At 42.1% G+C, this 14,899-nt stretch overlaps 1 protein-coding gene across 5 annotated transcripts in view; it reads left to right on the top strand.

Annotated features, from left to right (window-relative positions):
- Nucleotides 1-14,899, top strand: part of TRPC5 (transient receptor potential cation channel subfamily C member 5) — a 102,643-nt gene that overhangs the window by 48,055 nt on the left and 39,689 nt on the right. The gene's annotated exons all lie outside the window — the stretch shown is intronic.

The raw sequence follows: 14,899 nt of genomic DNA, 5'->3' as shown, positions 1-14,899 counted from the left end.
TCATAAGGGTCAGAGAAAGGAGAGCAGCTAAAGAGAGCAGGAGAGATCTGGAGCACTGCTACTGTCTCAGGTCTCCATGTTACCAGCAGTTTTATTGGGTGAAAATGCTTGTGTGATGCTCAGAAGAGGATCACATCATGCAAATACTTCTTCACACTTGTGACACCTCAGGTTGATTCTTGGTCCTTGATCCATCTGTGTTTTAGGAACTGAGAAGCAATTCCCAGAAATTCAAACTCCTTCCTGTAGTTCCAGAGAGGAAAGCCATACTTCAGCTAAAGGACACAGAGCCTTTCAGAAGCCCTGCAAATCCAGAGATTTATAAGTTGATTCAATAAAGGCCATGAACTCCAGAAGAATGCTGACCACAGTTTCATTAGTTGGCTATGGATTTTCTTTCTCTTTCCAAACCCAGACAGAATTTAGTAGATGATATATGACTGTTGGCCAGTGATATTCCAGGTTATCTGAAGGAGGAATTGAGCTGCTTGGTTGAGGAACTGAATTGCAATGTCCCTCACATTCCTCTGTGTCTTGGAGGGTGATGTGGGTAGCAGAAGAACCTGCTACATTCCTCTTTTCACTGCCTTCCCCAAATTCAACGCTTCGTTTTCTGCACTGACCCAACATGATACGATAACATTCCACCTCCCCGAATGGCTGCTCGTGTCATCCAAAGGACAATAGTCAAGAAGTGAAAGATGTAGATTTTCTTTCATCCCTTTGGTCTGTTGTGCTTCCTGAGTGCCAGTCCCTTTGCTGCAATGAGCTGGAGCCAGAACCTCAAGCTTCTGGGGTTCAGTACTTGGCCACTTACTGCCCTTACTGGGCTAATCCAGCGAAGTGTCAGCAAGGCTCCCTGGTGTCATGTCAGGTTGTGCTTTTTACTCGGGCTGTGACAGTGTTAGGGAACACCATAAGTGCTTTAGGGACACGAAAAGGTAGTGAAACATTAATCTGGAAGAGGGTAATACAGGTAATAGGGTCAGTGTTCACTGAGTCTAAGAAGGGCCAGAAAGACCACTTCTGCTTTTCCATTGACCTGACAGCCACAGATGCTGCTCTCACGTGCACCCCTCAGCAGCCAGGCTACCCCTGGCACTGCTGGGTGTAGATCACTGCTGATCCTGATGTCAGGTCACTGCTGGCATCCAAGTGTAAGCCTGTGGCCACCCTTATCTCGTATTCACATTCAGCAAGGGCAAGTCTGAAGGACTTCACTGTATTTGAAATGTGGCACTGAACAGTCCTGAAGATTTTTTATTTTAGAGTAACAAATTTTTAATCTTGTTTGACAGTTTTTATTGGGTTTTTTTTTTAGACATATTTGACTTAATTCCAAGCATATGGACAAATTCCATGTTTTGTGACACACTCATGACAGTTCCAGCCTATAAATTATAGCAAATATGCTCTGTCTTGCCAGCTAAAGTCTGTGCTGTTTCCAGGTAGAATACTGGTGGGCTGGGGCAGAATGAATGAGGTTGGGAAACCAAATACTGAACCCCATCATCCTACCTAGTTGTTCACAAAAACCTGATGCATCCTGCAGGATGGTTGTGGTTTTCTTATCATGTTAATTAGGCCATCTTATCATGATAAGTAGTGCAATACAAAACCTCAAGCATGATACAAACATCCTGCCAGATTCTGAAAAAATGAGTAGGAACATTTGCCAGGGAGATGCTGAGAAATGTTTTTTAATCATGATTGAAGAGCATCAGACTGAGAGAATTTTTGTGGGGACAGGAAGGAAAATAGAAGCGAGTTTAGTTTCGTGAAAGAGAGTTCTGCAGAGAGAAACAGCAGACTTTTAAAAGCAGATCATCTTGTTCTGCTGAAGCTTTTTGTCTTAACATTAAATGGGATTGGATTGGATTGGATGGAGAAGCTTTTTATATCTTAATGTTGACAAAAATAAAAGTCAAATCTCTAATTGTCTAAGACAAGAATCCAAAACTGACTTTGGTTATTTTCTGGGGTGTCAATTGTTGTTGCAGGTGTTCGTTCTTTCTATTCAGCATAATTTCACATTGTTTTTAGAATAATTGGTAGACAAATTTCCTGCAGCTTTTTGCTTTTTGAGTGAAGTAAACCTCAAATTTCCCCCCAAAATATAAAATTATTCCATTTCAGCCTACTTGGGCAGACAAGTTCAAGTTCAAGACTATTTTCAAAGACGTCGTTAAGAGGAAATGGGTAAAGAGATCACTGCCTTTTGATGGAGGACTGTGTGTAAATCACTTTGCACCAGTGTAAGTGATCTGGGAGTTCAAGAATCTCCACCAGACACATTATTCAGTGTTCTTCTCTCCGAGGCATTTCAAGTGAACCCCCCATGCCTTTCCCCCCAGCCCCCATTGCACTCCCATACTGAAGAGAAGGTGCTGGTTTGTTCCAGGTACAGAAAAGTAACAGCATTCAAATTTCTAGGGCAGGTTGATGACCCCAGCAGTGAACATACAGGACTGAAAAAAATCCCAATGGGAAAAGCTAGATGTCTGTGGTCAGGTGTTGGAACAGGCTGGCTAGGGCAGTGGTGGAGTCACCATCCCTGGAAGTGTTCAAAAAGCGTGTGGATGTGGCACTTGGGGACATGGTTTAGTGGTGAACATGATGGCCCTGGGTTAATTGTTGGTCTCAGTGATCCCAGAGGTCTTCTCCAACCTTAAGGAGTCTGTGGTTCTATGAATTATTCTGTGTGCTCTTGCTCCAAACTGTGCCCTTGGAGGAAGGCTTTTAAAGCTAAATAAGTGCTAACTGTGCAGATGAATAGCCAGTAAATTTTTTAACAGAGTATAATCTGGTTAAGTACCTAAATCCTGTTGGAGATTAGACATTTATCTTGCTGAGGCATTTGCTGAATTAGCGGCCCCTTTTGGCGCTTAGCTACTAGAGAAAAACCTGATCTTGCCCTTTAAGTTTTAGCAAACAATTAGCAACCAGCCCTGCCACAGACACACCCCCCTGTTCTCTGGAGTCCTGTAAACACACTCATGGGGCACACGAGTTTATCTTTTAACCTGGCCTGAGTGCCTCAGTCTTCACAGGGAGCAATGTGAGCAAGGATTAGCAAAGGGAACCACTTCAGTTGTGTTCTTCCTTCAGAAAGAGAGCAGCCTCATCCCAAGGGCTCCAGCTCAGCCTGTATCCCCAGGTACATCCCACTGCCAGTGCATTTCTGCCTCGTGACACAGATACAGGTTTGTCTTTACAATGATAGAAAAATCTCTTATTCTATTTTTTTTTTCACCGAAAACCCCTGGGAGGTAGAAGTTTTGATTATTCCCAACCATTAAACCTGTTTAATATTCTACAAACTGACAAATGTGTCGCTTATTACGGAGAAGACCTTTTTCCTTTGCAGGAGGGTCAAAACAATGGAGAATAAATTTCTTGCTTTTCATGTTTGTTTTTGATACGCCCGTAAATCCTAAAGGGTAAATTACTGTTTAGGCAGATGGAAAAAACTCAGTTATACGGGAAAGATTAAAACGTGCCCTAAGGTAACTTTGTGGTATATTTTATGGCAGTAAATGATAGAAACATGCTGTGCAATGTTCAGAAGCTCCTTCTCACTTCTCATTTCAAGTGCAGAATGGTTGTGTCCTCAGGTCCAACTTGCAAACGAGCCCTGATCATTCCTCCAGAAGATAGGAAGGACTTAATAGTTGTGATCCCTGTTTGCTTGATAGTCACAAAATATTAGAAAAAATGACGACAGCACTAGTACACTGAGAAACATGACTAATTACATCCAGCACAGACATGTCAGTTTTCTCAGTCCACTGTTAAAGAGATCATTTTCGAAGGATCGCAGTAATTCTGGTCTAAGAGACCAGCAGGTTTTTCATAAATGCTCTGTAGTATATAGCGTTTGTATTATTACTTCTCAAATTCTTTTATTCGTGACTAATTTTGGAAGGAGAAAGATGCTGAGAATTTAGTACAAAAAGACACAGTTCAGCTGTTGAGGAGCAGTCTTCACTATGCTGCTCTTCTGGCACCAAATTAGCTCTGCATTTGTTAATTTGTTTGCATTTCTAAGAAAAGATGGGGAAAAGTCATCTCTTAGGATCTTGCCAGTCATGTAAAACACAGTTGTCTATACAGTGTGTATTGTTGTATTAGAGAATCAGAGCATAGGCAGCATGCAAATAGAATTTTTATGTCCTTTAAGTTTTTTTTTTACACTGCCAATAATGTAGACCAGCCATAGTGTAGCAGTGAATGAGGTCTAGAAGGGCAGATTTCTCTTTGTATTTAACATTCTGCTGTGCCACAAGAATAGCAATATACATTCAGCTTATTCCTGTTCTCTGTCACAGGTCATTCACATCTTCAAAACCAAGTGAAACATCACAGTAGTGGGTTTTTAATGGATTTTTCTGCTGCTGGTACTGGCAAATAGCTCTGCAGGTTTAGTTTATGTGTCTGTAAAAAATGCACACAATACAAGACACTCAGAAAAAAAATTCTTTTGCCTGTGACTATATTGCTTAGCACTTTCATGGAATTAGATCAAAGGAGTGCACAAATTTCCTCTCAGAAATCTTAACTGTAGTCTCTCCTCATCACTGTGCTCTAATCGATGGCAGGAAAGGAGAGGAATAGATTTGTTTGCTTTCCCAATTCAAAAGCATTGCTCTTTGCTGTTTTCTCTTCAGGATGAAGCTTCAACAGTTTTAGTCCTTTTTATTTTTTTTTTCCCCAGGACATTTACATAGACAAGTACCTCTTGAGATACAGTACTGGAGTAAATGAATAATCATTCCTGCCGTGCCGCATATTTTTCCACTGTGTCTTGACTCTTGTCAACTGTGTGGCTGCAGTCAGAAGCGCAGCATCACTCTCCAGGGAGCATGCATAAACCTGGAAAATTTCTGAGGGCGCTTCAGTTAGTGTATAAAAAGAGCTTATAAAAATATCAGGGACGCATGAAAAATGAAACGCGAGATCTGTGAAAATCAAAGCTCGTGTCCTGCACCTTTTTACCCATTTTGAAAGCCATTCAGGTATCCTGATGGATGGCCACGGATCTTTCTTTGCTTGTAGGCATAGCTAAGTTATTCTCCTGTGGGTTTGTCTATTTTCTTGCTATACTGCCTGGAGGAATAACGATACAGGGCTGAATATTTGCATTGTGCTCTTTAAAGGCAAAATGAAGAGCCTTCCTTGAGCATGCACAGCATAAGCAGGCTTTTACTTTTGGATTTCTGGAGGGAAATCGTACCAGGTTGGGAAAAGATCTTCATCAGGACTAAACAGGGGAAGCAGAGCTGCTCCTTGTGGAAGCTTTTTTTCATTTCCAGTGAATCTGGAACATCCACATCCCTCGGGGTGTTCGATGGTGAGGATGATGTGGTTGCACCGTGTCCAGGTCTGTTCTACACACAGACCTGAGTGTAAGTTTAGGGATTTCAAAAGCGCTGAGTGTGCAGATGTGACCTTTCATTTTCCCACACCACCCATTCCATACAACAATCCATCGTTGTTGTATGCAGCAAAGTTCCCACCTGGTGTGTGGACAATGGCCTGTGCTAAATGAAGCTGTTTTTTCTCAAGCTCAATCCCAGCAGGCTTTCATGCACGTGGTGCTAACAGAGCTGTTATCAGCAGTCTCAGAGGCAGGACTTCAGCGTGGCAGGCGGGGAGATTTGTCTGTATTTGCACCCTTAAAGGAGTCATTCCTGCTGACTGCTGGTGGGGCATATCTCAGAGCCCCTACTCTATGGGCTCGTGCAGTTGCCAGATCTGTTTGTTCAGTTTTGGAAATTATCATGGAAATTTTAACCTCTGCAGCTGTTACAAAAACTAGGACAAGAGTCATTGAAGTATAACTTCTCTCCAAACTTGGAAGAATAAATAATATTCAGAGAACTGGTGGTTCACCAGTTTGACGAAGTGGACTTGAATGTTTATTTGAGGAAACAGTATTATTTGGTATATTATTCATGTAACACCAAAACGTTCTAACTTGATGAAGGTTAGCCACATATCACAGCTGTCACAGAGCAGAACTGCAGAACACTCTCTTTTGACAGCAAAATCATCTCTGACTAATCTTATCATGTGCAAATTTGAAGAAAAAACCTTGGTCAAGGACAAGGACTCTGCTTGTGTTAGTGTGATGTATAGCAGGCAGTAAATGCCAGGATCATTCTTTCAGTCATTTTTGGTGCCTTGTGCCTCTGACTTAATGATCTCCTGGACAAAGACAGGAAATATGTTGAAAGCTAAACAGGTTGCACTGTTTTAAAAACACTCAAGGATGAGTGAGTTTGTCAGTTCCCTTAACTTCAAGTTCCCCATCAGTCTTCTTGCCAGCAAGAGAAGAGGCTTGGGAAGCCAAAGCCAAAGTACAGGACATGACTGATGGGCTTTCTACAGACAACAAAAACTGGAGAGAAGTGACACCTTCTGTTTGATATCAGCCAAGTGTTCAGTCTTCCCACGTCTGAAGGTCTGGAGTGTGTTTGGAGTCAGCTTTATATCACTGGGCAAGAGTATATCATGTTATTTATTTCATACTTCCCTTTGAATGACACCCTGAAATCATAAACTCTGCAGAAAAACCATTGCTGTGGATTCTTTCATTTAGGTACAGAAGTGGTCACTGGTATTTACCCCATTTCTGTGAATTTCAACTTCACTTCTGTGGCTTAGAGAAGTGAGTTAGGAAACCCTCTACAGAAAAGAACTGAGATTCCACACCCTTGCACCTCCCTGTATACATCAGGTCCATCATTATCCAGACGAGGTGACTGAGAACACAGTTACCTCATAAGTCTTCGCTGCAGGAGAAGTGAGATGAATAGATGGGTTAATCATAACACCCTCCCAAACTGAGATCTTGTGCAGACTGACATTTAAAAGTTGTGACTGCAGTTTTTGTTCTTGTTCTGTACAAACCCCAGCTGGCTGAGTAAACATCCTCACCCCTCAGCAGTGATACTGCTCAGGAGCAGAGGTAGCCTTTAGAGGTTCCCAAGAATGTGAGAAGTGTTTATACTGTGCTAACTTGTTCATTCATGGATATTGGAGTAAACTTACTCATTCAAGAAAAGGTAAAAAGAAGAAAGAAAAAAGCTTGAAAATTAGTTTCAGCGTAGATGTGTGTCAGGTCAGAGAGGAAGCAAAGGAAAAATAATTTTAGAACTTTTTATTAACAGTAATTGGGTAAAGTAGGTGTGTGTTTAAAAATACTTGTGAATGACTTTTAAAGTTTTCATGTTTGCTTTACTTATCGCTTACTTAATGTAAATGTTAGAAATCCACTAGGGAGAATAAACCCAGCTTTTTATTTAAAAGTCAATACCTTCCCCACTTCAGCTAAAGCCCCTGAGAGCTCCCAGTATTCATTTCCAGGATCTGTAACTGCTGAAGTGCTGCCTGCAAGAGGACTTAGGAAACACTAAAAGATTTGTCTCTAAATGGTTTTTAGCCTGAGTGTTTTTCCAGTGCTTCTGAGGATGTGTCCAATATGTGATGTTTAGCTCTTGGAACCCAGGTGTGTGTTGGGGATGAACTGACTCTCTCTGAGGTGTATTGCTTGTACTGCAGCACTCTGCCTTTGGAAACCCAGCCTCGATCTACTGAATCTTTAACACAACCATATCCTGGGATGCTTGCTGGAATAATCCCTCAGCAATTTATTTGTCAGTGTTGGGCTCTTGCTCAGGGTCTGACCCAGAGGAACCCCGTTCTGGTGGGGTGTTTGCTGCAGGAGCACCGTTCAGCACCTCCACTTTATTCACTGCTGAACTTAATGCACTTAAATCCCACTGACACCGGCCATAAATACAAACCTACAGCTAAACACACCTTTAAGCACTCTGAGCAGACATGAATTTAATTACAAGCTTAAAGATTTTGTAATTGCTTCTTCCATGGGTAGGCATCCAGGATTTGCAAGCATCTGCCTTTGTCCTAAGATATATGGGACTTCTTTTATTTAAATAATTTAAGCGAATCCAACATGAATGTGTTAAAACTGTGAATTTTGATGAAACTGTGGCAGGCTTTGAGAGGTTATTCAGTCTTTCCTTTTGCCAGCATTCACATCACTGCTGAATTTGCAACTGCTACTGCTTAAGCTGAGTTCATGTGTGCTATCATCAGAGAGATGTGGTATGAAGACCTTTAGTTAAGATTCATATGGCATCATAATTTAAAATATTTTAAGAACAGATTAGACAAAGTTCTCTCTGATTTGAGGCCATATGTTCATCTGTGGAGGATCCTGTTCATCTGGAGTTTGTTTTATTCGCCAGCTGAGGGTTTGAGCAATTTGGGCAGCACCAGGTTTTCTTGAAGGACTCAGTCCAGCTCAGCTATGTGATCTCCTTAGTGGTAGGAATGCTGCCATTTGGTTTTGCATCAGTGCTTCACTGCTGGTACTGACAGGTGTGTGAGTAGCAGCTGTGTTTTTGATACAATATTCATTCTGAAAAAAAAAGATTATCCCTTGGAAGTATCTGATAAGGAATGTTGAGTTGTAGTCCCAAGTTATACAGCCTCCCCTCCAACTACTTTGTCTTATTTCTTCCTTTTTTTTTTCCTGTTGCAGAAAGTACTTAACCTGATGAACAACCATTAGGTGTTTACCCTCTGCAGCTCACACTTCAGCAGCGGAATGTAAATAACTTTGCAGTCATTAACAAGGTTGAACTTTAAAAAGAAATATGCTACAAAAGAGGATTTTCTTATTCATCTCACCATTTGCAACACTGCAAACTTGAGGAGGCTGGTATTTCTTATCTAGAATATCTGGTCTCACAGGGCTCACTGGCTCTCTGCAGCAGGCATCAAAATAGGCCCACACAGAGATTCTCTCTCCTGTCTTGAGATAATTTAGAAATGGGGCTCTTTGAGTATTGCCCACTGGAATTTCCTTTAAGAGCAATCAAACCACTGCATTTCCACTCTTCCTCACAAGATCTTTTCCTTGGTACAAATGGAGGCAGAAGGGTTTGTCTGGCCCTGGAAGTGTTTTGTGCTACTTGGTTCTTAGCAGGAGCATCCCAAGGATTTGGGAGTTCGGGAAGAAGCTGGATTTTGAAAGTCCAGTTCTTTGCATAACATTTCACCTTGCTGAAGTCAGAGTAAAGATGATCACATTGAGTGGTGTGATCCATTGTACCGAGTGTTACAGACTGCTTGGGCTGTTGGACAGTGTGTATTAAGCTTTTGGGTTAAGACATTAAGATGTGGCGTTGATTGATAAACCCAAGTCTGTGATAGGACTGACAGTGTAGGACTTTTCAGTATCTACATGGGAGGGAAGAAATTCTAGGCAATTAATTCTGAATTTTCAAGTGCAAAGGCTCCCCAACTGTGTTGGGGTGTGTGGGGTGGACAGCCCGGGTGTGGTGTCTGAGTGGGTCACCCCTGCCACTGATGTGGGATGGAGATGAGGGGCACAGACTTGCTGCTCCCACCCTGCCTGGCCACACTGTGCTCCCCAGCACAGGGGGGGATGTGTGTCTTTAGAGACATCTCCCTTCCATCTGCCGGAGGGGAAGCTGCAAGGCAGCACCTCTGCGGGATGGGACAGGACTTCCAGTTGAGTGGAGAATGGCAACAGCATTTATCCTTTTCATGAGAGTCTTGGGGTCATGGGAAATCTGCCTTCATTGCAGATCTAACTAAAATACATACCTGTGCTACTACATCAGACACTGCAGTTGCCTGACTGCAAGAAGTCACATAGGTTGCAAAATCTACCTCAGTTCGTGTGAAAATCTGCCTTTCCAAAGCCAAAATAGCTTTAATTGTAGAAGGCAATAGCATATAATAATACCCCCAGACCCAGTAACCTTGCAGGCATTCAGCTGCTGTGTTTGAGATGCTCTGGGGTACAGTGAATCTGACCTACTCAAACGAGTGTGAGATGGGAACTGAAGTTAATTCCATGGCTCCCATGCTGTGTTTGGCTCTCAGTGGGAACCTCCCTGGGAGCTGGTGTAGCTGACTGATAGAAAAACTCTGTCCTGCTTATTAGCACAGGGCTCAGCAGTTACAAATTAGTGATTATTCATCTGTGAACAGCGTTCACTCTCACCATCCGCAGCAAGAGTACAGACAAGAACTCCAACAAACTCCAAACAGAAAAGGCTGTTGGCAGCCGTCAGGATAATCAGAATAAAGGCAGAGAGATACTGTGCTCAGCCCCTGTGATGTCTATCAGGGAGCTATTTCAGTTGCTCCCTGAGGCATTCATATCTCAGCCCATCTGTGTCTGATGCTAAATTACTTATGACTATGAGAGATCAGGGATTTCCCCATAGATAAGGGGAGGGGGGCGGAACATAATTTCTGTGTTTGATATTTATATTAATGGCAGAGCATGCAGAAAGCATTTAATTCCCAATAAGAATTTAGGTGACTTAAAAATATCAGTAAAGATTAGTTATTAAGAAAAAGACACTCCATCCAGCATCTGCTTTTTTCCCTTACGAATTTTCTCCTTGGTATAGGATTAGGTGGCAATGAGTATGATGAACACTGAAGATTAAGTTTTCTAATAGCATGATCCAGCTGCAAGCCAAATGTTACACAAAGACAGGAAGAAAGAGAGAACATAAAAGACTTTGTGCTACAATAGTCTCTACCCTCAGAGTGCTTCACAGCTCTGACTGGAGTTGCTGATCTCACTTCTTGGAAAGGCAGAGATACTCATCCCCATTTTCAGAGGCCAGGAGACAGAGCACCTTGCTCCCAGGTGGTACAGGGGTGGTGTACTCACAAGGAGGACTCGGAGTTGCATCTTGTCTCCCAGTTACTCAGCGAACTGTATCTTCAGCTAGGGACAGGTTCTGCTCGACAGGTCATGGAGAAGGAGATAGCTTTTGGGATTACCTCCTCTAGAAATGCATCTGCAGGCTTGTCTACAAGTGGGGAGCACCCTGGACAATGTTGTGCCAGCAATACCATGGGCTTCAGAGCATCCATCATGATTCCATCCCAGCTGGCAACTCAGCCCCACGCAGCCGCTCTCTGCCCCACAGTGGGATGAGGGAGGGAATCAGAAAAGAGATAAAACCCATTGGTTCAGATAAAGACAGGTTAATAGATGAAGCAAAAGCCAAGCATGAAAGCAAAGCAAAACAAGGAATTCATTCACCACTCCCCATGGCAGGCAGGTGCTCAGCCATCCCCAGGGCTCTGTAACCCAGAACGGTGATTTGGGAAGACAAATGCCATCACTCCAAACATCTCCCCCCCTTCCTCCTTCTCCCCCAGTTTTCTATGCTCAGCATGAAGACATTTAGTCTGGGCTATCCCTGGGTTCTGTTGGAGTCAGCTGCCTTGGCTGTGTCCCCCCTCCTTGGGCAGCCCCAAGACGACTCACTGGTGGGGCTGTAGGAGAGGCAGAAAAGGCCTTGGCTCCATGCAGGTGCTGCTCAGCAGGACCAAAAACATCCTCACCCTGTTTCCAGCACAAATCCAAAATACAGCCCCACACCAGCTACTGTGAAGAAAATTAACTCTTGCCACAGCACAAACAAGGACAGCATCAAATGTTTAGTTCCTACGTTAGCTGAATTGAGCATAAATGCCACCTTTTGGAGGCATCTCTTTTCATTAATTCAGCTGTCAGCACATTCTCTGTCATGTTCGTGGGATGGTGTCTTGTGCTGCCGTTTTAATAGAGATTGGAGGCTCCTGTAATGCAGCAATCCTTGTTAAAAACGCTCGATACTGTGCTTGTTAAGCATTGGAGAAACAGTGGTTTACAGTCACATATTCTCTTAAACAAACAGAGCTCCTGGTGCAGTACATTTGCCTCTCATTCTGGACCATCTACAAAACTGGACAATAAGCAGATTTTTAAATTATCAGCATCTCTGCTTTTCATTGTGCAGACGCTTTAACTGATACCAAATCCTGTCACACACAATACATACATGTGAAATGATAAAAGGCTGTGATATGCACATGCACTATTTCTGTCTATAGCACATGAAAGGCTTTGCAAAAAGGTGAGAAAACATATTTGGGCCCATACTTACGGGCTCATACTAAACTTTGACTTAGGAAAGGCCTTGGTCTAGTGTTGAAGATGTCAACTTGCTTTTCCAAACCTCAGTTCTGCTATTGGCACTGAAGAAATTTCCTTAACTTTATGAAGAAATTTGAAATGATGGATGATAACAAAAGTTCCACAATATTATTAGGATTTCAGGCTACTTCAAGCCTAGAAGGGCTGTAACTAAGCTTTTTCATGTTCTTGTATTTTATGTGCATTGGTTTAGTGCTATGAATCCTAGACAACCTTTAATGAGTTGAACATTCAGTGGTTCAGTTTAGTAAATGAATTTGATGGTTTAGTCTAAGTAACAAGGAAAGGAAAGTTACCAAAAAGCAATCAATTCTTTAGCCAGCACACCAATGGCTTAGTTGACTTCTTCATTATAATTCATAATTCCAGTGTTTCTGCAAACTGGAAATTTTTGGTTTTTTTTCCATCCAGCTGCACTGCTGGAGATTTTAAGCAGCAATATTTACTGATTTTAAATCTGTAGTTAGTAAGTCGGACTAATACCAATTAATAAAACTTATAGTGGTAAGTGCTTGGCCTTGTCTTTAATAAAGACAGCATCTGATGGTTTGTGACATTAGGGAGAGCCTCTTTCCGTGGTATGCTTAAATTTCCCATGGGCCATTTTCAGTGAGGTTGGGACTGGCTTGATCAGAAAACTTAATGGCTTTTTCCATTTCCATTCCCTTTTGCCAATCTGCTCTTTAAAGCTGCTCTTTCATGATGTGTGAATTTCTCTCCATTTGAAGAACTAACATCAGATACAACTGAGAAAGCAGATTTTAGAAATGAGCCATTAGGCAGAGAAGAGGCACTTTTAAGATGCTTGCAAGTTGCACAGCAACCAGAGGAACATATAGTCATTTGATTTCTCAAATGACTTTGACTTTGACTCAAGGGAAAAACAGTTTTGTTCTCCCCTTAGAGCTTTCTATCATATGTGATAAAGAGAAAATGTGTTTATAACATTTTCTTCCTGGAAAAAAAAAAAAGAAAAAGAAAAAAGAGTTGTGCCTCATGTCAGAGAAGCAGGAGTTGTAAATCAGTGCAGAACACATCCAGTAACAGCTCCTGTTTGGGATCTTAAATGAGAAGATAGAGCAGTGTAACCTTCTGTTTCTTCTAGATTTTAAACATAAAGCACTGACTCTTATGAAATCAGAGATTAAAACCCAACCAAACAGCCATCGAGGCTTGATGTTTTTTAGTTTCTGTAGAACTGTTTCTTTAACCTGCCCAGAGAAGCTGTGGCTGCCCCATCCCTGGAAGTGTCCAAGGCCAGGTTGGACGGGGCTTGGAGCAACCTGGGCTGGTGGAAGGTGTCCCTGCCCATGGCAGGGGGTGGCACGAGATGAGCTTTAGGATCCCTTCCAACCCAAACCATTCTGTGATTCTGTGATTTTATAATCACTGTCCCCAAGTGTGGAAATGCTGCAATGACATTTTTCTGATCATTACAAGGTCTTGGCTTTTTCTGAAGACCCTGTCAGCTGTTGCCCACTTTGTGCTGCATGCATGTGCAGGATCACACCCTCCAAATCACACCCTCTTCTGATATTCTTTCCCAAAGCCCTCTGGGACAGAGTGTCATACTTGTATGCTAGATGCAGAAGTCATCAGAAGTTTATTGTTGTAATAACACATAAAAATCCAGCTTCATAAGTGCCAGATAATCCTCTTGGAGATCTTATTTTCAATGCTAATTTGGGTCATTATATATATTTGAACTGCCCAGTCCAAAAGTGGCCTGTCTCTAATACAAAACATCTTGTTGTAATATATAAAATATATTAACAAAATCTAAAAATACTTATAGAAGTGAATGACTTCATCACACTGAGCAACTAATTTTTCCTTTCACTTGACCTTGGTTTAATCACTTTGAACACGGTGGTGACAGTGTTCTGCTCATATAGACTGCTCCAAGAACTGCACTTGAAAGTCTTCCCAATATTGGGCAGCTTTTGTGGTGAATGAATATTTTAAAAATATCAGTGTGTGCTAAAGCTTTTATTAAATTAATGCCTCTTTCACACTGAATCTCTTCTCCTGGTGACTTAAGAGCTACAGGAATGTCTAGGTATCTTTGGACATGACAAGAAGAGCCTTGTACCTGTCTCATAAGTGCACATGGGATGGCTGACTCAGTGTGAGTCACTGAGGGCAGTAGTAATATATATGTTATATATGCTTCTTCTGGAGGCAAAAAATCATACCAATGTGGGGTGGCAAAACAGAAGGACTCTTGTATTCAGTAGCCCTTTTGGTACCACAACATATTCCTTCACAGAGCTGGTTTAAATTGTAGTGGTGAGAGAGTGTTTTGCCTGATAAAACATTCCCTGAGGGCTGTGAAGAGTGTGGTGGCACCACGTGCCTCCAGAGATCCCTTTTAAATACAGGTGAGCCAAGTTCACAGAGAATCACAGAGTCCAGCTCTTGGGTGAGTGGCCCATATGGGGATCAGACCCACCCCGTTGGTGTTAACAGCACCATGCTCTAACCAGCTGAGCTGATCTCAAACGTAGTGAACAGTAGTGTCATCTCCAGGTTACTCCCTGCTTTGAACCTCCTTCATAAGAGGTCTCTTCTCCTTCATCAATGCTGCTACAACTGTTGTGTCCATTGCAAGTGTGATTCTTTCTGATATAGGTATGTCCAATCATACATATATTGCTACAGGAGCATGTTTATCCATAACTCTATCCATGCTAAGCTACTTTTTCTGGTTTAATTACAGCACAGTGAGTGTAACAAGCATCCTCAGAACAATGGCTGAGATTTTCTTTGAATTTCCAGTGCAGATTAGAAATCAAATATGTAAAGAAAAACACAGTTGTCTTGGTCCTGCAGACA

This window comes from Pipra filicauda, unplaced genomic scaffold (genome assembly GCF_003945595.2).
Source record: "Pipra filicauda isolate LSUMZ 115617 unplaced genomic scaffold, ASM394559v2 scaffold532_size348037_pilon, whole genome shotgun sequence".
Classification (NCBI taxonomy): domain Eukaryota; kingdom Metazoa; phylum Chordata; class Aves; order Passeriformes; family Pipridae; genus Pipra; species Pipra filicauda.
The sequence above is the reverse complement of the archived record's forward strand: the minus strand, read 5'-3'. Positions and strand labels throughout refer to the sequence as shown.